The following is a 20,900-nucleotide window of genomic DNA, read 5'->3' as shown; positions in this document are numbered from 1 at the left end:
ATTAAGTACAAGAAACTAAGGGGGGAAAAGACCAGGCAGATGAGATCTTGACATTTTTGTGTTAATTATGAATGTCCCTATTCTGCAAATGTTTTCTTCAGGATTTCCAGCTTAATGAGGCAGTTGGCTTAAATGCCATGAACCAAATGTAGTTTAGGAATAGAGTTTTGCAGAGAAGAAAACTCTATTTCATTGACTAAATAATTGCATGAACCTTTGCCTTGGAACACGACAGGAAACCAGCCTGTCTGAGCAAGTACAATTAACTTGTAAAAACTGGAGGATATAGTTTTCCTTCACCTTCCCTGGCCTGTCCAGGGACCATTCCAGAATCAAACATGAAAGATACATTTGGGGCAGTCGTGACTGCCTCTCCCTTGAAGAGGCGGGAAGTTTTATGCACGCAGCTTAAGGTCATAGGATCCAGGCCGAGTGTCCTCATTTCTTGACACTGTGTCTTCAGGAAGCCAACTCTGCTATTTGAATGTTATTCATTCACGCCAAACAATGTTTAGGGCTTATCCTGTAGGACAAAGTCCCTTTGGGCTCAAGGTAGTCCTTGAGGCCAGTCCTGCAAAGAAGAGGAATTCTCACACTTCCCAGATTGTCTGGCAGGTGCAGAATGAGCCGGGGGTCACGGGTACCATTTCACAATGCCGCCTGGCATGGCTCAGGCAGTTCTCAGGGAAGCACCTGGGAATGCTGTGTGCTTTCGGTACAGATGCTCGGGCCCTGCTCCACCCACCCCAGCAGAACAATCAGTATTTACTGGGGTCAGGGGGAGGGCAGAGGCCCCTTTTCTGCAAAGCTCTATGGGTGACTTTCGTGTACATTCTGGTTAAGAACGACTGACCACACAAATATGCCCTATGTGATCAAATGAGTATTGTATTTTGGAACTGTAGGCATATGGCTTTATCAATATATATGAAATATGTTCCCAAATTATTTGGGAGGAGTAAACCTTCTTGAATAGAAGAATGATAGCTTCCCCTTAAAGGTTTGTTGTGGATTGAATTGTGTCCCCCTAAAAGACATGTTGAAGTGCTAATCTCTGGTACCTGAGAATGTGACCTTATTTGGAAACAGAGTCATTGCAGATGTAATTAAGATATAAATTAAGATGAGGTCATCCTGGAGCAGGGTGGGCCCTTAATCCAGTATGACAGGTGTCCTTATAAAGAGAGGAAAAGAGACACAGACAGACAGGGGACAATGTCGTGTGATGGCAAAGGGAGAGACAGGAGTGATGCACCCACAAGCCAAGGAACATCAAGGATGGTGAGGGACCAGAAGCTGGAAGAGACAAGAAAGATTCTTCTCAGACTCTCAGGAGAGAATGGCCCTGTGACATCTTGATTCCAGAGTTTCAGCCTCTAGAATGGAAGCAATAAATTCCTGTTCTTTAAAGCCATCCAGTTTGCGATATTTCCTTAAGGAAGCCACAGGAAACTCACGCACGGTTACAACGACGCTGGTTGCCAGAGAGCTGGCTCCACGCTGGAGGATACAGACTCCTGAGTCAGGGGCTCAGAGAGTCAGCCAGAGGCTGCCCTGAAACTCAGTGGGTGGAATTTCTAAGCCAGACCTGACCACGGTGGATGGGGCGCCACTGGCCTCAGCCCTAACAGCTGGGGACTAGCCCTGGTGCTCCTCATCCCCCAGTGCACATGTCTGATACTGAGTAGGCTAGGCTGAGTCCCCCATGGCTCTGGCTCTGATGTTTCCAGCCTCCAATGGGCTGATCGAGTTGGCTTCCGTCTAAAATGCTGCGTGCTTGTGTGGCTGAGGTCCGTCCTGAACCCCAGTCAGATTTAAGTACATCTTTTTTGGTTTAGCAAATACCCATACAGTGCTTAATATGCGCCAGACACTGTTCCAAGTACTTTACACAAAACAACTCATTTAATCTTGCCTGCAGCCCTCATGTCATTAGATAAATTGGTCCTCTTTGGATTTAATCACCTGCAATAAGCAGCCCAAGGTTGACCCACCCTTCTGGACATGGCATGTTTATCCGGGCTCTCCTGGGCGGTCCTCCCAGGAGAGCTCCTCCGCAACAACAAAAGCAACAGCAGTAGCGGGGCTGGTCATAGAAAACGCCATTTAACAAGCATGACAGTGTGCCAGGCTCGGTGCTCAGGACCGCATGTATTTCTGCTCACTCGCTCCTCAGACAGCCCACTCTCTTGGCCCCGGAGTCCTCTCCTGGTCCACGTTAGTGAGGCCCCGGTGTATCTCTCACTGTGTCTGCTCACATTGTGGCAAGGAAGCCTAACAGCCCTTCCCTTGTCTAGAAGTCAGCAAGCAAACGTGCACCTGGTGTCGTCCTTCATTCTACAGCGTTCAACATTGTCCAGTCTTCACTTAGCTTCGCTCTTCGTGGATGCTCATAACAACCCTGCACGAAGCCCCCTTGTACAACTGGGGAATAGGAGGTTGACGGAAACTGAGTCAGTGAACAAAGATGGAGTCCTCAATATATACAAAACCCTAGGCCACAGTGTAGTCAAGACAAAGTTTACAATCTAGCAAACAAAATATGACTACCGCTAACAGTCCCGAGGGGGGCGGTCAATGCAGAAACCACAAGGGACTGTCGGGGAGGAGACATTGGAGAAGGCTCTCATGGGGAGGTGGAGTGCTAACGACTCCCCAACATCCACCCCTCATTCTTCTTTAGGAGAAGAACCAGTGAATCACGGCTGGGTGCATGGCCCTCCAGGGTCAAGGCCCTCTCCGCCTCCCGTGAAGTCAGGAGTCTCCGCAGCTCAGAGATGGCATGAGTAAGGTCCGGGTCCTGCCTTTAGGAAAAGGAGGGACCAACACTGCCTCTTCCCCTCCTACTAGCTGAAGTGCACACATGGGTGAGACTCTTTACAGGTGACACACACTGTAGCATGGACCTAGGAGGTGCACAGTAGATTAGAAAGTCCTTGAGGTCCTCAGGGTCAGATGGAGCTGAAGGTCAATGTCACCCCCAAGTGGAAGACAGAATGCCATCGCAGGGGTCTGCAAAGGACCCACGCCCAGGGAAGGACGTCTCCCCCATCTGTATTCTGACAGCTTTTTAACAAGGAAGAGAGATTTTGCTCCTAAATAAGAGCTAAGGCCTCATCTGCAATTCCCCCGGGAGCAGCTGCGGAGCTGGATGTAAATGCGTGATCCTGGGCATCCACAGGTCTGACGCAGGGTCGCTGCAGACTGGAAGGGCGTGGGGTAGAGGAGGGCAGCGTGGAGAGTCACAAAAGGCACCCGGACGCCGGGAACTGAAGCGCAATCGACATCTCCCTGACAGCTGCATCCAGGGTTCCCAGGATGGACAGGCCAAGCACGGGACTGAAATCCGGCTAGAAAGAAATCCCAAGGCTGATGAGGGGTGTGCAGACACGAGACAGAAAGGGAGAGGAGAGGCTTTCAAGTGGCTTGGGGAGCTGGAACTTGCTGGTGTTTCTCTAAGAGTTCTTTGAGGACACATCTTCCTGCCTCATTTACCTGGGTGAGGCAAGGTGGGGGTGGGAGGCCAAGAGTCGTTTCTATCAGAGCACAAGGGCTAAATCCTTGCATTTGAATCCTGTCCCACACACGTTTCCAGGCCTGTGTACAGTGGAGGATGGGGGGGTGCGAGGAGATACATCTGCTGTGTCTCTGTCTTCCCCTCAGTGGCACAGCCATGTCTGAAAGGCAGGAGGTCACAGACAGCCATGAGGCTGGGCTGGCAAGACCAAGAATTCTCACTCTCCTCTTTTAAATCAACCACACACCATTTCTACATGTTAGTTATTTCCCCTGTTTTTGATGCTTCAGCTCAGCTTTGGGGCAGAAGTTCCGCTGCCTGGATTTTCTGTCAGGAACGAAACATTCAGGCAGCAGCTCGTGTTTTCTTAGAGACAGAACGTAAAGTTGCAGACTGCCTCCAAAAGCAGAAAATAAGATGTTCCTGAATTTATAAGTGCTGCAGATTTGGCTGGCCCATCACTTAAAGCAGGAGGCTCACAGGAGAGCATCTGTGTCTGTGGTTCTAAATTCCCAGGGCTCATGAGCTTGACCAATTACGATTTTGTTGTTTTTCCTGAGGTCCTAGTAAAAGTAAGTGTATGGGCTACATGCCGTCTCTGGTCCATGATAACTACCTGGGTTATCACTAATTTGGAGAAGATCTCAGGGTATACAGCTGCCCGGAGTAGACAAACGACATCACAAGCATCTTCCAAAGCTGAGCCCATAAAAACCTCTTGACATTATTTTGAGTTATTAATACTCTTTTTCCTGAGAACTCATTTATACCTTATCATAAATCGCTCTACTAAGCTTGACACCTCACTGAGTGTGGCACACTGTACTTTCCAAAATTGGCCAGGGCAATATTTCTGGTCCCACATGCTCTTCCAGAACTTGACACTCTCACCATTAAGAGGTGAGGTCCATGTCCCCTCCCCTTGAACTGGGGCAGTCTTTGCAGCAGCCTGAACAAACAGAATGTGGTAGAAGTGATGGCATGTAACTTCTCGGGCTGGGTCTTAAAAGGTGATATGCTTCCCTCTGTCTCTCTCTTGCCTGGGACGCTCCCCCTGGAGACCACCTGCCATGCTGTGGATAAGCCTGGGCCAAATGGAGAGGCCACCTGGAAGTGTTGCGGTCAACATGGCTCAGGTCTCAGCTGGCCACCAGCATCAACCACGGGATATGTGATGAGCCAGCCTTCAGAGGCTCCAGCCCAGCCTTGCAGGTGCCCCAGCTGGTGCAGAGGAGAGAGGAGAGCTATCCTGCTGAGCTTTGCCCAATTTACAGATGTCACGGTTTTGAGTCATTTATTTGGGTCAATGAACCAACTTTGGTTAAGAAAAGTTTTGAATAGAGAGATGGCAAAGGAAAGAGGAGCCCTGAGCCTGTGCTTGCGGCAACTGTTCTTACGTGGGCAGCCTCCTTTGGCTCCTCCCCACTTTCCTCTTCATCTTTACGATGGGGTCTTGAGAGAGCTTCCAGAACCTACACTCAATGCCTTCTCTTCACCTGCCCCACGCCCAGGCAGGGACAGTGTGTCAGAGATGTTTTCTTTCTCATTCATTTGTTCACTGATCCATTCACTCAGCCACCCTCCCAACACTTAGTGAGTACTCGATACTCTGACAAAGCAGGGAGCATGCTGTTTGGCTAGACGCATAGAGACACTGGTTCAAATACTCACACAGAATCAGAGAGCAAAAACAGATGTTTGCTGACTCATGCTCGTGACAATGCACCTTAGACAAGGCTGTCAGTCTGAACCGAAGCTTAGTTTTGAAGCAAGGGGTCCCAGCTTGGGCCTCAGTTGGGAGTCAGACCAGCGAGAGGAGGCAGAGACCTGGCTAAGAGCTGCATTTCATAAGGTTCCGAGAAGAGGAGCAGAGACGGCCAGTGCCTCCCCTCCTAGGGCCTCCTGTCGACACCTGGCCCCTCATTCTGGGCCAGAGGGACAAGTTGCTCCTGGAAAGAAGTCTCCAAGCAGTGGAGTCACGAGCCACATTTTGTCAGTAGAAAAAGCTGTACCCACTCTCTCTCCTCACCCCTTCCCTCGCTCTAAATTACTGTGCTGATGTGAAGGAGGTATTTAAACTACAAGAGGCTCCTCATCAGCGAGATAATCAAGTGGTAATCAACATATGCAGAGGTGAAGTCAGCGGTGAGCTGGAGTGTGTGCGTCCTGCAGTCCTCGGGGGGGGGAGGGGGGGGGGAGAGCAGAGTCCGCCCCAGACCTCACCATGGCGGAGGGGCCCGCGGGAATCACCTGTGGCTGGAGAAGCAGGAGTGTCAGCCCCTGCTTCTCAGGCTGAATCTTACATCCATAATCAAGTGTTCTTTTTCTCAAGGGGGGCCCCCAAATTATATAAGCTTCAGACCCCCACAAAATCAGGATCTGCCCCTGTAGAGAGAAATGAGAATTTTGGAGGAAAATCCACACAAGATTAACCGCACCTTGGAAAGCACCTGGTTTCCACCTGCTGCCTTTGGAGGCTGCACGCCGTCCTGGAGACCTGGACTCCAGCTCTGACCCACCTCTGCGGCCCCTTGTCCTCCACTGCAAAATGAGGAGGTTGGCGTATGCCACTGTCTCTGAAGCTTTTTGCATAGGAGCACCCTTTCTTACAGAAAAAATTGCAGACATCATATTTTAATTAAGTTTGAAACAATGAACATCCTTTAAAAATAATTTGTATTTCTCTCACCACAATGGCATCTGCATATATTGGACAAATATTTAAGGGTACTGTGACATACAACTTATTGGGTCCTACACATAACTGAGTGTGCCGTGGATTCACAGACCTCCTGATCCAGCACCGTGGCCTGTTTCCCCACCCTGACCCCTTGGGGCCCTGACTTAGGTGTTGACTGAGCTTCTTCTGAGCGGATTCTAGAATGTTGACTGAGCTTCCTCTGAGTGGATTCTAGAATGTTGACTGAGCTTCCTCTGAGCGGATTCTAGTATGTTGACTGAGCTTCCCCTGAGCGGATTCTAGAATGTTGACTGAGCTTCCTCTGGGCAGATTCTAGAATGTTGACTGAGTTTCCTCTAAGTGGATTCTAGAATGTTGACTGAGCTTCCTCTGAGCGGATTCTAGTATGTTGACTGAGCTTCCTCTGAGTGGATTCTAGAATGTTGACTGAGCTTCCTCTGAGCGGATTCTAGTATGTTGACTGAGCTTCCTCTGAGTGGATTCTAGAATGTTGACTGAGCTTCTTCTGAGCAGATTCTAGTATGTTGACTGAGCTTCCTCTGAGTGGATTCTAGAATGTTGACTGAGGTTCCTCTGAGCAGATTCTAGTATGTTGACTGCGCTTCCTCTAAGTGGATTCTAGAATGTTGATAGAATGTTGACTGAGCTTCCTCTGAGTGGATTCTAGAATGCTGACTGAGCTTCCTCTGAGCGGATTCTAGTATGTTGACTGAGCTTCCTCTGAGTGGATTCTAGAATGTTGACTGAGCTTCCTCTGAGCGGATTCTAGTATGTTGACTGAGCTTCCTCTGAGTGGATTCTAGAATGTTGACTGAGCTTCTTCTGAGCAGATTCTAGTATGTTGACTGAGCTTCCTCTGAGTGGATTCTAGAATGTTGACTGAGGTTCCTCTGAGCAGATTCTAGTATATTGACTGTGCTTCCTCTGAGCAGATTCTAGTATGTTGACTGCGCTTCCTCTAAGTGGATTCTAGAATGTTGATAGAATGCTGACTGAGCTTCCTCTGAGCGGATTCTAGTATGTTGACTGAGCTTCCTCTGAGCGGATTCTAGTATGTTGACTGAGCTTCCTCTGAGTGGATTCTAGAATGTTGACTGAGCTTCCTCTGGGCAGATTCTAGAATGTTGACTGAGCTTCCTCTGAGTGGATTCTAGTATGTTGACTGAGCTTCCTCTGAGTGGATTCTAGAATGTTGACTGAGCTTCTTCTGAGCAGATTCTAGTATGTTGACTGAGCTTCCTCTGAGTGGATTCTAGAATGTTGACTGAGGTTCCTCTGAGCAGATTCTAGTATATTGACTGTGCTTCCTCTGAGCAGATTCTAGTATGTTGACTGCGCTTCCTCTAAGTGGATTCTAGAATGTTGATAGAATGTTGACTGAGCTTCCTCTGAGTGGATTCTAGAATGTTGACTGAGGTTCCTCTGAGCGGATTCTAGTATGTTGACTGAGCTTCCTCTGAGTGGATTCTAGAATGTTGACTGAGCTTCTTCTGAGCAGATTCTAGTATGTTGACTGAGCTTCCTCTGAGTGGATTCTAGAATGTTGACTGAGGTTCCTCTGAGCAGATTCTAGTATATTGACTGTGCTTCCTCTGAGCAGATTCTAGTATGTTGACTGCGCTTCCTCTAAGTGGATTCTAGAATGTTGATAGAATGTTGACTGAGCTTCCTCTGAGTGGATTCTAGAATGTTGACTGAGCTTCCTCTGAGCAGATTCTAGAATGCCTGTCACCAGATGGAACATGATACTATTTCTTGAGCTCTTGGAAAAGTAACCACCAACGACCAGCAGAGGTTTGCCAAGGCTGCAGGAGGCTGCATTTGCTGGAAAACAGTGTGAATTTAGAACAGCCTGAAAGTAAGTCTGGCCACTGGGGGCCCCGTTTGTGGGGAACGGGATACAGAGAGAGGGCATGGCACTTGGTGAGGATGTGTGCTCAGGTCATACTCAGCCACCTGTTCCTTGGCCACTCGTGACCTCTCTGAGCCATCTCCTGATCTGCACACCATCCTCCCCACAGAGTGGAGGTGACCTTCAAGTGACCTACAGCCGCCACTGAACTCAAAAGCCCTAAATATGCTGGCATTCATGAGTGTGATCAGAAGCCATTGTTTTGTGTCAACATTCCCTGTTTTTGTGCCCAGGATTTTCCATCCCACCGACTACAGCCCCATGACAAGCACTGAGATGCACGCTCTGGAGAACAGAAAAGACAGAGGAAATCGGCTTTTACTATACGGTTTGACCGACGAAGGGGAGAAAACCTTACCACGGATGAGGAAAAACAAGACTCGGACCAAAATGTCTGGCCTCCCACATCCTCAGTGTAGGCAGCTGCTGTGAGAAGGCGCTCTTGTTGCAAGATGACGACGTATGTTTAAAAAGTCATTCAAGACCCTAAGAAACAAAGGCCTCTTGGTCTAATTTCTGTCTTGCATGGCATTTGAGTGGGGGCTGGGGGGACCGTGCAGGAGAGAGGAGGGAACGCGCACATACTGAGCAGTAGGCGTTAGGCAGGTGCCTTTGCGGATACCGTGCAAATCACGTTCACACACAGTGGGGACGAGAGAGGCTGCATCTGTTCCTTGGAGGGAGGAGAGGTGGACAGGAGAGGGATGGTGTTGACCAGGCTGACCGCATTGTCCTTTGTTCATCTCTAATTGCTCAATGAGTGGCATGTGCAAAATCAAGTATCACAGAGTGCTACACTCAGGTGGAGGTCAGCATGGCAAGCGACCAGGACCATCCTAGAAAGCTTACTGGAGAGAGATTTGGGAGGAGACTGAAGGCTTACAGGAGTGGTATGAACATCATCCTGTCCTACGTGGTCGGGTGTGCGTGCTCAGGAGAATGAACTCTCAAGCTAGACTTTTGAGATTCAAATTCTGGCACAGCCACTCCCAGGCTGTGTGACCTTAGGCAAGTGACTTAGCATCTGGTGTCTCAGTTTCCTCATCTGTAATACGGGATGTAAAATGGGTATCTACTTCATTAGGCTGTTGTTGTAAGAGTTATAGTAGTTATTCCACTTAAAGACCCTAGTGCCTGTAACCTGCAGGTGCCATAAAACATCTATTATTATTATGGAACTGCACGGCAGCCTGGGGCTTTGGAGATAGATGGTGAGGGGCCCAAGTGAGGGAGTAGAAGAAGCTCAAATGGAAGACGGGTCTAGGATAGGACCAGATGGATGTGGAGGCCAAGAGTGAGTCACTGCTTAGCCATCTGGCCTCTGCCGAGGCACCCAGTAACAGAACACCCTCGACCTTGCAATCAGGGGAAGTTTCACTGTCAACCACCCTTGTTGGTCTGGGTCGCTGGAGAAGAGAAGGCGAGCAAATGGCTCACTCTCCTCCAGGGGTCAGCAGGGATTATCGCAGCCTCCCCTGGAACGAGAGCCGCAGGGGACACCGGACGATCAGGGCCAAGAAGGGCGGTGGGCTTTTTCATTGTTCATTTTGTAGAGCACCTGCAAAAATTATGTTTCTTCTGCAACAAAACAACCCAAACAGACAAGCCTCGCTCAAGTCCTCGCCACTGTTCTTTTTTATAATAAAAAACTTTGAGGGGGAGAGTAACGCTGGGAAGGCAGGGCTGATCCACGGGGAATGGTGACGACCAGTCTGCTGTGTTCTGATGCCCGAGGCGCCTCACTGTGACCCCCTCCACGAACCCTGGGCCTGGGTGACATGGGACACGGTCTTTCTTCTGATCAGAACTTACATTGTGTGCCTGTGTGTGCATGTTTCAGTACGTTTTCACTTAATCCTCAAAACGACCACTCCAGGTAGGTACTGTTGTTATCTTTATTTTTCCCTTATGAATTAAAGGGAAAAAAAGTTTAAATAATTTGCTCAAATCACACAGGTAGTACAGGAAAGGAGCACATCCATGGAAAATACTGAAAGAGATGACATTTCTCTTTGGTGTGCTCCCATCTCCAGTCTGCTTTTCTCACCTTCTCTCCCACCACAAGCCCAGAGCCTGCGCACGCCTCTGAAGACAAATGAAAATGATTGTGGCCGTGGGGCTTCCAGGAGATCTCAAATCACTCATCCAAGACTATTCTCCACAAGGCCAACAGCCGGGCAGTCAGGCAGCCTGGAGACAGCTGGCCACTTGGGCCCTGACACGGGCTAAAAATTGTTTTAAATTCAGCTCCTGAAATGTGTTCAATTGACACAAAGAGAATGTTCCTCCATAATACTCTGACTGACTTAGATATTAATTTAATAATCTATACAGTGATTGGTTTAGTGTCTTAGGTAAAATGTATTCTCAACTCTATAATGATTTTTAATTTCCTTAGTTATGTTTTTCTTCCTGGTATTTTGCCAAAGCTAATCATCCTGTTAATATTCAGGAGAAAGTTAAAAATGATTGAGTTTCTGAAATTGGAATTTTAATTGTATGGTGACTTAACCGCCAGTTGAGATTTACCACAGTTTGTATTTACGAAGGGTTTCTGAAAAGTGCTGACTCTACTTTGTCCTCTCCGGAAACTTAGAATTTTTCGCTACAAAGCAAAATTATAGCCTTGAAATTATATGTAACATTTCTTTTATATGTTGGCTTTAGCTTTAAAATTATATGATGGGAATAATATTTCCTCTCAGGATGCAGTGCAGTAAAGCTCATTATAATAGATATTTCCAAAGAAAATCCTTACAGAAAAATAGTCACCTTAATCAGTCTGAGATACTCTGCATAATTATTTCTTAATATCAGTGAAACATTTTAAAAGTAATGGCTATCAAAAACAATGTGTATTAGACATGAAATTAGGTCTCAATTTTTTGCTTTTTTTTTTAAAGGGGAAGGTTAATAACTAAATTATAAACAGTACTCAGAATGGTTTCTAAACCCAATTGCATCAAATTATTAATTATTTTTGGTTCTATTGTTCAAAGAACACGAGTCTGCCTTTCGACTTGTACAGATACATCCTGGCTACGGGGAAACAGCTCAAGAATTCTGTGTGAGTGAGGAGGATGGAGGACCCCGTCGCCACAGGTGTGGTCACAGGAGGTGGCCACGCTATTCCGAGGATGCAGCTGGAGAAGGAGGATAATGGAAGGTGGCAAAGCAAGACAAACCCCTGAGCTCAGGGCGAAGCCATTCCCGACAGCCCACGCCGTCCCCACCTGCTTCCGTCCTCTGAATCTGCTGGGATTACTGCCATAGGCTGGAACGGAAGCAGCCCCGTGGACTGTGCATTAGGCGAGGAGGTGAGGGCACCCGCTCCAGATGGGCACGTGAGCTTTATTCTGCTCTAAGCCCAGATCGTGCCCCTGAGCTGGATGGCTCTTTCTCAAGCACAGGCTGTGCTTACGAAGGGGAGAGAGCGCATGTGGGGCGATGGCTCCATGGAAACGCCCCCCACCCTTTAGAAGCAGCTGCAGTGGTTGCCGTCCGCTGCTTGAGGGGAGAGCGCCAAGGCTTTAGCAGGAGGATGACAGCGGTAAATCAACAGATATCTGCTGGGTCTTATCATACACTCAGTGCCAGCCCTGGCACAGGGAGTGGGCTCTGCGTTCAGGTAAATAATCGATTCAGATTACCTTTGATTACCAAATAATGACACAAATTCCATAAACCACCCATTTATTCCTGGTTTGTAACTTGGCAACCCAACAATTTAGGACTAAATTTCAGTTCGACAGGTGTTCAGAAAAAGATAATGTAAGATTTGGAGTGTGGAGGCAGAGGAGAATGCCTGGGCTGAGCCGGGGAGCCAGGCCATCTCCGGGGGCAATGCTGCCCTGGAACTCCCCAGCTCCTTCGGACGCCATCAGTCCCGGTGCGTCCAGAGCTCCTCAGGTCCATCAAGGAACACCCCCAGGGTGGAGCGCAAACTGCCCAGCATGGTGCACGGCACACAGCAGGCGCCCAATAGATGGTTTGAATTGAATTAAACCCAGATGAACAGAAACAAAGGCAGGACTCCATTCACTGGGGCCACATCTGTGCACCACGTCTTTCCCTTGCCTTTGACGTGGTACCTGACCACCCGAAGGTTCACCTCCGGGCCGGCAGCGGCACCATGCCACAGATCCCTCCAGCCTCTAGGCCCAGGTTGTGGCCTCCTTGACTTGGGACAGCTGTACTCCACCCTCCCTCCAGTTATCCTGGATGAACAGTCCCTGTCTTTAACCAAGGCCAACCCTCCACTTGTGGCCTGGATCCTGCTCAAGGATTACTCACTTGTCGACTCTCTCTCATAGCATCAGTGTCTCCCCTTCTCTTGGGTGACTCTCATCAGCACACACGTTGTAACGTCTCCCATCTTATAACGGTAACAGCAACAACAATCACCTCTCTGATCACTCACGCTTCCTGCCACTGCCTTCTCACCCTCCTCCTCATTATAGTGAACTCCTCCGCCCCCTCTGCAGGTCCCTCCTCATCTCCCTGGGGCGAGAGTACGAATGGGCCGTGTGCCATATACCCACATATGTAAAGGTCATACAGGAGGGTGACAAACTGTCCAATAAAGGGTGTTCTAGCTTCCTACTTTGAGAATTCCAACTTTGAACCTGGTCTTCCAGCTCATTATGATGGTGCATTTTTCAGACCCCTCAGAGTCTGCCCAGACAGTGGCAGGAAGGGAGAGCCGGGCTGACTCCCATCCCAGCTCCATCCGGCACTAGGTGAATACAGCCGTGACCGCCCACCCATGCTCCCTGCAGAGCCATCCCTTGGCCCATCCTTGGGCCTGGCGGCCCTCACACCAGCAGCATGGTCCACCCTTGGGAGGACAAAGAGAGAAGAGGGTGGCACATGTCCCGAATCCCACTCGGGGCCATTTGGGCAGGGATTTCTGGGGTTGCGAGGACCTGAGTATTGTCTGGACAGTGGATGGGCACTGGCTCTGGTTCCCTCGGTGCTGTGGACTCCTCACCCTCTGGGAGGGGGTGCAGGTAGATGCGTGTCAGGGCAGGGCCATACGGGGCACGGAGCATGGGTTTGCCATCTGGGGGCATTACTCCTTTCTGGAAGGGAGATTGACAAGCGCAGACTCACTCACGGGCTACTGCAGCCATTGGAGTGACTGCTGAGTTGGAGAGTGGGTGTGTGTGCAGGATATGGGATGGTGGCACTGTGCTGATGCCCCTGCTAGAAATTCTACCACATGTGGCCCTTTGGAGGCCAAAGCCCTCAAAATGTGGTCTCAGCCAATCACCTTGGCATGGCTCATGGTCCTACAACTGTTTCTGTTTCTTTCTGTTTGGCTCACACTGTCTCTTCTACCCAGGATACATTCTAAATAGCCAGATCTCACCTATCCTGTGATCCAGATGAAAATCGCCCAACTCTGGCTTTCAAGGCAGAAGGGACTTCAGCCCAACATATTTCACAGATGAGAAAACAGAGGCTCAGAGAAGCCCACAAGTGCCCCCAGGTTCACACAGACCTCACAGGCCTGGCCCAGGCCTCCCAGCTCTCTGCCACGTCTCTCCCCCACGGTCTCCTTCAATCTGGATTTGCTCATCATCATCTTATTTGAAATCCAAATGCCTTACTGAAAACAAGTCTTTCCCTTCTCTTCTCCAGCCCTGCTCTGTTACAGTTTAGTGAGTTCACTTGGATGAACCCTTATCGCCCCAGCCTTCCTCTATCCTGGGCTGTGCCGAGTGCTGGAGATAAAATAAATAAGGCATGGCTCTTGGTCTCAGGGGGCCTGGAGTCGGGTGGGTGAGACTGGCATTTCAGAGATGATTTCAAGAGGAAATGGCCTGTGCAGTGTGAGGGGTGGCTCGGGGAGCTGGGCACGCACAGAGGGTGGGTCCTATTTAAAGACTTGGCTTTAAATGAAGACATCCCAACTCGGCTGGTGAGACCTGCCCAGTGGGGCAACAGACATGGAGCACGGGGAGAGGCAGAGGGTGAGAAAAGAAACACACTCCTGGCTGTCTGAGCCCTGCCCTGTGCGTGGTTCCCTCCTCTGTAGCCAGCATCGCCCAGGGCGCAGCCCACTCACGGGGGAGAGAGAAGGGCCTTTTGCCTCCAGGCCCCCCTGGCACACTCAGTGCTTGGCTGTGTTTCCTCCTGCCCTTGCTTGCTTTCTGCTCATGCTGCTGCTCAGACCCATGGCACTGTTGGGTCTGTAGTCACAGGGAAGTGGGGTGCTCAGGAGCAGACAGCTCTTGGAGTGGGTCCTCTCTGAGAGGTGGTCCCGGCTGAGAGAAAACTGAATCTGTGTCCACATTTCAATAGGCTATGACTCTCACCTCCTATCCTTGGAGGACTCCACGTGGAGGAAACGAGGAACGCCTGTACCACCTCCCCAAAGGGTGTTCACCTCTGGACAAGCTTCCCTTTAGCCATTCAACACTTGGGTGGTCATCCTCTGTAACGATCAATGTCAGCTGCCATCATTGTCTTTGACCACAACCCACCATCACAGCCACACACCCATCAGGACCACAGGCTTGTGAAACATTACCCATTCTTACGTTTCTAATACATTCTGATCTTTTCTATCCCCTACCATTTTACCCCTTTTCATTAAAGTTTCTATCCTCGTCAAGACCATCCTATTTCATTAAAGTGATTTCATGACTGGTGCATAACCTGCAATTTGAAACACATGGGCAATCTGGAAATAAACCAAGTCCCGCAAACCTGCCCTTACTGACCCCACCCTCAGCCCACCCCCAACGACTCTGCATGAGAGTCATTCCAACCAGGGCACTAACTAGCGGGCCCTAAACAAGTCTCCTACTTCACATCCCTCACCTCTGAGATGGAAAGAGCAAAGCCTGGCCCTTGCTCCCCCCACTATGTGAGGAACTCAAATGAGACAAAGTGCAGAAGGGTGCTTGCCAAGTGTTAAAGTCACAGAAACCCAGGGCTTTCCCCGTCCCATGGCACACTGGGTTTTCTGCATGGCATGCTGCACGATGCCCCATAGGATGATGGTTCCAGTCAGAGCATTTATCAAGCCATTCCCGTTGCGCCATCCGGTGTTGAGAATGTTGTGGACGTGAGCTCTGGGCTCCGTTTCCCTCCAGGCTCTCGCCCACAGGGAGCTGGGTGTGGGCAGGGACAGGAGAGGACATTGTCAAGACGGGAGGAGAAGGGCTCCGGGCTGGGCCTGGACAGAGGAACCCCACATTCTGCCTGAGTGCTTCATTGAATTCATTGCCCTCCCATACTGCCGACCAGGACCCCCATCACTCCTTTCTGTGGCTCCCCTACGTCACCACAGGGTGGTCGCCTCCTTCATCCCTCTTTGAGAACGTGGGAAGGGTGAGGCATTGGGTCCCAGGTCTCTTCTCTTCATATCAGACTCCTTACATAAGCAAACCAAATGGACACTACCTTCACTGATGGCTCATCATCACAGTCAATCAGTGAATCTGAATGACTACAAACAGATCTGCCTGGAGCCGTGACACTCAAGAAGGCAGCAATTACTACTGATAATACTACCTATAGCTTGTGAGACGCCTTGCTTTTTATTATACATCTTCCCACACGTTACACAGACACCACCAGAGTGTCAACTGATAACTATGCACTGTCCCCGCTTCCTGGGGCTGTGAGAACACTGTTTCTTCTATGCTGGTGGGCGGTGCTAACAGCAGAGATAAAGGCTTGCTTCTGTGAAGATCTTGGGTACTTATTCAGTGTCAGAAATGAGAAACTGTCCTATTTTTTGCTAACATATGGTGTTTTCTAACGGCGACGACACAAGTACTGATAGTTACAATTTGCTGAGTGCCTAAGAAACGAGTGGCAGCGCTCGACACTGCACGTCATCATGATTTTCACCAAGGCTCCACAAGGTAGACACGGCTATACCCATCCCATAGACAAGGAGACCAAGGCTCCTGCCGGGAATCAATTCGCTCGAGTTCATATACCTGGTAAGTGGGAGGGGCAGTCCAGGGCTGCTGGACTCCACGGCCCTGTCTCTCCCCACCATGCCACATTTCCCCGGATGCTCAGCTTGTGCTCTGCACAACACTGGGTTTGCAACATTTTAAGAACCTATGATTTTAGGTCCAATTTATGGAGTAAAATGAAAATATCTACACTGTCAGGCAGATAGCCCTGGAAAGGAGATGACACGGTACAGGGCCAATTACAAACGGCTCTTCGGTGACACACTGGTAGGATGAACTTCTGCCTTTGATGGAGCAGACAGGCCCTGCGACGGCGGGGCTGAGGGGCGACCACTCTGAATGAGCATGTGACTTCTCCACACTGTTTTCTGCAAAGCCAGGTCTTTCTTTACCTTCTTTGCTGCCTTCTTCCAACGTTTTCCTTCCCAGATAAACTTGCATGATTATAGTTGACGTTATCAGCTCTAAATGGAGCAGAACATGCGAGGTCCTGCTGGGCTCTGTGCATAAGCGGGGGTAGGAGACAGAATTCCACTGATAAGAGAGTGTACCCTTGAGTTAGCGGAGGACTCGGATGGTTTGTTTCCCATCCTCTTGGGGAGTTCGTTTCCCAGATAAAGAGAGCATATTTTAGGTGTGTTTTATAGGATCAGCTGTCTCTCCAGTGCTTTGAATGAATCTTCTGTTCAATGTTGTTCAAAAGCTGGCAGAAAATTTCAACTTCTTTTTATAGTGAGAAAAGCCACAGTCACAGTGAATTCTCCCTTTGCCAAATCTCAACAGCATAGAAAAGTCTGAAATCGAGCAAACCATTGCTATGCTCTGCCTTCTCCTAACGCTTTGTGGCTGAGTGTGGTCAAAGGCAAAGGGGCAGAAGGCATCCTGGCTGCTACAACCACTTTATGAATAAAATAATCGGGTAGAAATTTCCACAAGCCTGAAAGCATTTGCTAGTACTTCTGGTGGGGATTCCCAAAACAGAATGGCACCATCAAGCTTGCGGAGTGGATCTCACAAGGGAGGGACTTTGTCAAAAAGCCCCCCACTGGATCAGGCTCCCAATGACACGAAGAGAGGGCAGGCTCCACTCAGGGCCGCATCCTCACTGTAAGCTCAGGAGCTCCCCTTTCTCCCATGGGGAGGGCTTTGTCACCCTGGTCAAAGAAGCGGGGCGCCTTGTTGGGCTTCCTGGGGGATTCTAAATCCTAGAGTGGATGGCATTTTGGTGATTTTCCAAAATTGTGCCTTTGGAACTCAGAAGGGAGGTGCCTTGCCATGAAGAGGGGACCTGTCTCAGCCATTCCTCCTAGATCTTCCTGAGACACTGATGTGCCGGAATGTTCTCCGCCTTCTCTCAGACCCTCACTCACGTGTGCCCTGAGTTCATCCTTCTCCCAATCTGGTTTCTTCTTCTCTCCTTGGTAAATGCTGCAGGAACAACAATATTCGCAACCAGCCCACACTCTGACTTTGGTACTAAGGTGGCCCGTGTCCTCTGAGCTTCCCCATAACTGAGCGGGATGGGCAGGGCGCGCGTTCTCAGCCTGCTGTGTCATCCAGCCCGCTAGCGACTGAACATTCACAGTATGCCAGACACTGCGACCTTTCCACGGTAAGTCTAGCAACCTGTGAGTCTGCTTCTGTTGTCCCACTCTACAGAGGAGAAAGTTGAAGCCCAGGGGTGTTGATAATTTGCTCAAAAGAAGAACCGGAGGCTGGATTTGACTCCAGGTGTCATGTGGTGCCCACTCCAGCTTTGAGGAGTGGCAGAGTGGAGATCTCCTGGAAGAGACACTCATTTAACCAGAATCGCAGGATGGGGGAAGGCAGAGCCCGGCTCAGCGTCTTGATTCTGGCTTCCCTGCTCTTTCTGGGACACCGAGGGGCCAACCAGAGAACCAGCCTACAGCCGATTTCCTGCTGTGCTTTGCAGAGTCTGGCAGTTCAGGCTGTGGTTCACCATTCGGAGAACCCATCTGCCTGAGTAACGTCCGTATTGCAGACTGTCATCTTTCAACGAGGCGAGACACAGATAAAACAGAGAGCAGACAGTGAGATGGGGCTCAGGTTCATTCCTAAAGAAAATGTCCCGGTGGGTTCTGACTGTCAGTGAGTGCCTGCTCCGACACCCCCACTGCTATACCTATTGGGGAGAACCGAAGCGCCCTGAGAAATCTGGGTCCTGGAAAATTGCAAAAGACATAAATAACATGCCTGACAGATCTATATTCGGAAATAAATGGCCTCATTCTAAATACAGAAAATCTTATTTATCCCCGCTTGCATCTGCTGCCTTTTTCCTGCCGCTAAATATTTTATCCGAGGTGCTGAGAGCAGAATTAAATGGGGGTTAAAAAAGAAATCGTGACTGTCAAGCCAGGAGGCAAATGGAGCTTTTACCTCGCAATGCTCGCAGCTTCCCCAACTAATCAGAGCCGTGTGATTTGCATATTACACTCCGCGAACATATCATCATCATCAGAGAGATCCGCCAATTCCAGCAAATCAACCCTGGAGCAGAGACCACGCGCCCGACGTGCCCCAGCCAGCCACCAGGGGGCAGCATCCCGCCCTCGCCTCGGTGAGGGAGAAACCAAGCGCGGGTTGGACGTTCGGTCCCATGGCCAGGATCGCCCGGGTTTTCATCAGAACCTCACAGGCTGCTAATTTGCAGCTTTTCCAAGCACTCTGACAGACTGCCTTAATTCTCCCTTTCTCTTTTTCTCACACTGGAGGGAAAAAGACAACACGTGCTTCTCTGCAGGGCTGGAGAATTTTAGGTAGGAAATTTTCCAGCAGCTGCTTTTGTGGGGTGGGCAGCCCCAGCTTTTGATGGTGCCCAGCCAGCTGACAGGTGTGGATGACTGGCTGCAAATCTATCTGCCACACAAAGGCCACTCAGCCACACTGCATCCAGGGGGACATGAAGGGCAGTATTTTAAGACTCCAGCAATGCCAAAAAGAGACAGCAAGATTGAGGGCAAGTCAACCTTAGGTCTTCAAACTTTTGCTAAAGTAGGTATTTGAGCAGCTGATCTGAAACCTGCCTTTCTGTCTTTCTGCTTCTCTGTCTCTGTCTGTCTGTCTCTCTCTCTCACACACACACACGCTCCCTCCTCATCTCTAGCTGAGTGTCATCTGTTTTAGCATCACCTGCTTTGGGAGATGACAGTACAGAAAAAATCAGTTCCTTTTTTCACATTCCTGTGTCATCTGAATCAGAGTCAATAAAGGCCCATTACTCTGGAACGGCTGCCTGCCCACAGCCTGAAAGGTCCCTTTCACATAGTGTTCAATTCCCCTTTCAGCTTTCTTTTCCCTTAATGATGGTTTTTCCAGACTCAGTTAAATGCTACAATGAAACAAAAGTAATTATAGAAAACCCTAGCACATAGAAAGAGAGTCCGCATCCCCAGCACCCTAGAGATAAAATGGCAAAGCTGGAGCCAGGAAAGCAATTGAATAAATTGTGGCTGTTAGCAAGACATCTGCCCCGACCCGTGCTTCTGCACTTGTCAGCCATAACCACCCATGACTATTTCTCTCTCATATCTAGCTTTATTTTCTTTTGACGTGTACGGCTATCGAAGTATGGTATGTTATGCTCCCTGAAGAGTCCAAGGAAACCTTAATTTGGCTTGGGAATAAAGGGGAATTCTGGCATGCTGAGTATTGGGAGGGCCTGCCGAGTCCCGAGGTCTGACCTTCTATCCCTCAGTGTTGGAGGCTCTTGGGATCCCCAGCACTCCTGCCAGAGCAGCCGGGAGGCCAGGGGCTGGAAGCGCTGGATGTCTGGCAGAGCGGGAGTGGCCACAGTGCCCACGGAGGGTACTGCCCGCCCCGTGCCCACCTTCCACGCCCTGGCATATGGAGGGAAAGCTTCATTCATCAGAGCCAGAAGGGGAGGCCCGGAATACTCCCGTCTTTCCGCTGTGTGTCGCATCTCCAGGCACGTGATGATGTAGGGGACAGCTGTAAATTTTCTAACCGTCACTGTTTCCCCAGCTGTTTCACAAGTCTCAATATCAGGACAAGCTTCTGCTGGATCACATCTTACAGGATCTCAAATCTGAGACTGAATGGGAGAAATTGGAAAAGAGATTGGGAACGATGTGCTGGTAATATCTTGAGAGAAGGACATTTGGAAAAATTGTTTAAAGAGTTAGCTCTCAAATTAATGGATTAATGGTTGCTTGGTTTTCTGATTTTCATGTTTCTATGGTCTCATATCAGAATAAATCATTCTGCTAAAAGTGTCTAAATTGGGGTCTTGTACCATATAATTAGAATTTGATTAAATACCATCTCGCATTATATAAACTTGTTGAAGGCAGGTCCAGATCATAGAGCACCTTTGTTTCCCGTGAGGACCCATAGGGGATTTGGGGTAGAGTAAATGCAGGAATGTGTACCTGGATGAGGCAAGGAAGAACTTGTTTCACACGGGTGGCCTCAGCTCCCCAGTCGGACTGCCACCTGTCGATTCCTTGAGGAGGGGGCCGTGTCCTGTACCTCTCTCATCTCCCTCCCTTCTGTCTACTTCACAAAGGCTCAGTGTGCTGGGCACTGTGTTCTCATGGTGACTAATCCATGCTGGCACAGAGCAGAGATTTGACATGTAATTCCTGAGAGAATGAGGGCTGTGCAGGCTCTTGCCAAGTCTTGGAATATCTTCCTTATGGAATGGGTTTTGTTATGTGCAGATTCCTCACATCCCTCCTGTCTGCCTAGAGACGTGGGCACAGGCATCTGGAGAGAAACCGCCTGGTGGTGGGTGAGACGAAGCTTTAATGGAAACAGTGTGATGGGGAGAAAGGGAGGTGCGAGTGT

The 20,900-nt window shown here is 49.5% G+C and overlaps 1 protein-coding gene and 1 long non-coding RNA gene across 7 annotated transcripts in view; both read right to left on the bottom strand.

Moving 5' to 3' along the window:
- Positions 1-20,900, bottom strand: part of DPP6 (dipeptidyl peptidase like 6) — a 987,445-nt gene that overhangs the window by 114,152 nt on the left and 852,393 nt on the right. The gene's annotated exons all lie outside the window — the stretch shown is intronic.
- On the bottom strand, positions 19,609-20,613 carry LOC139082958 (uncharacterized). Its single transcript, XR_011539356.1, has 2 exons — positions 20,483-20,613; positions 19,609-20,145 (listed from the first exon to the last, which is right to left on the bottom strand). It is a non-coding gene; the product is annotated as an uncharacterized lncRNA (long non-coding RNA).

This window comes from Equus przewalskii, chromosome 4 (genome assembly GCF_037783145.1).
Source record: "Equus przewalskii isolate Varuska chromosome 4, EquPr2, whole genome shotgun sequence".
In the NCBI taxonomy this organism is placed as follows: Eukaryota; Metazoa; Chordata; class Mammalia; order Perissodactyla; family Equidae; genus Equus; species Equus przewalskii.
Note: the sequence above shows the minus strand (reverse complement) of the source record. Positions and strands in the feature narration are given on the sequence as shown.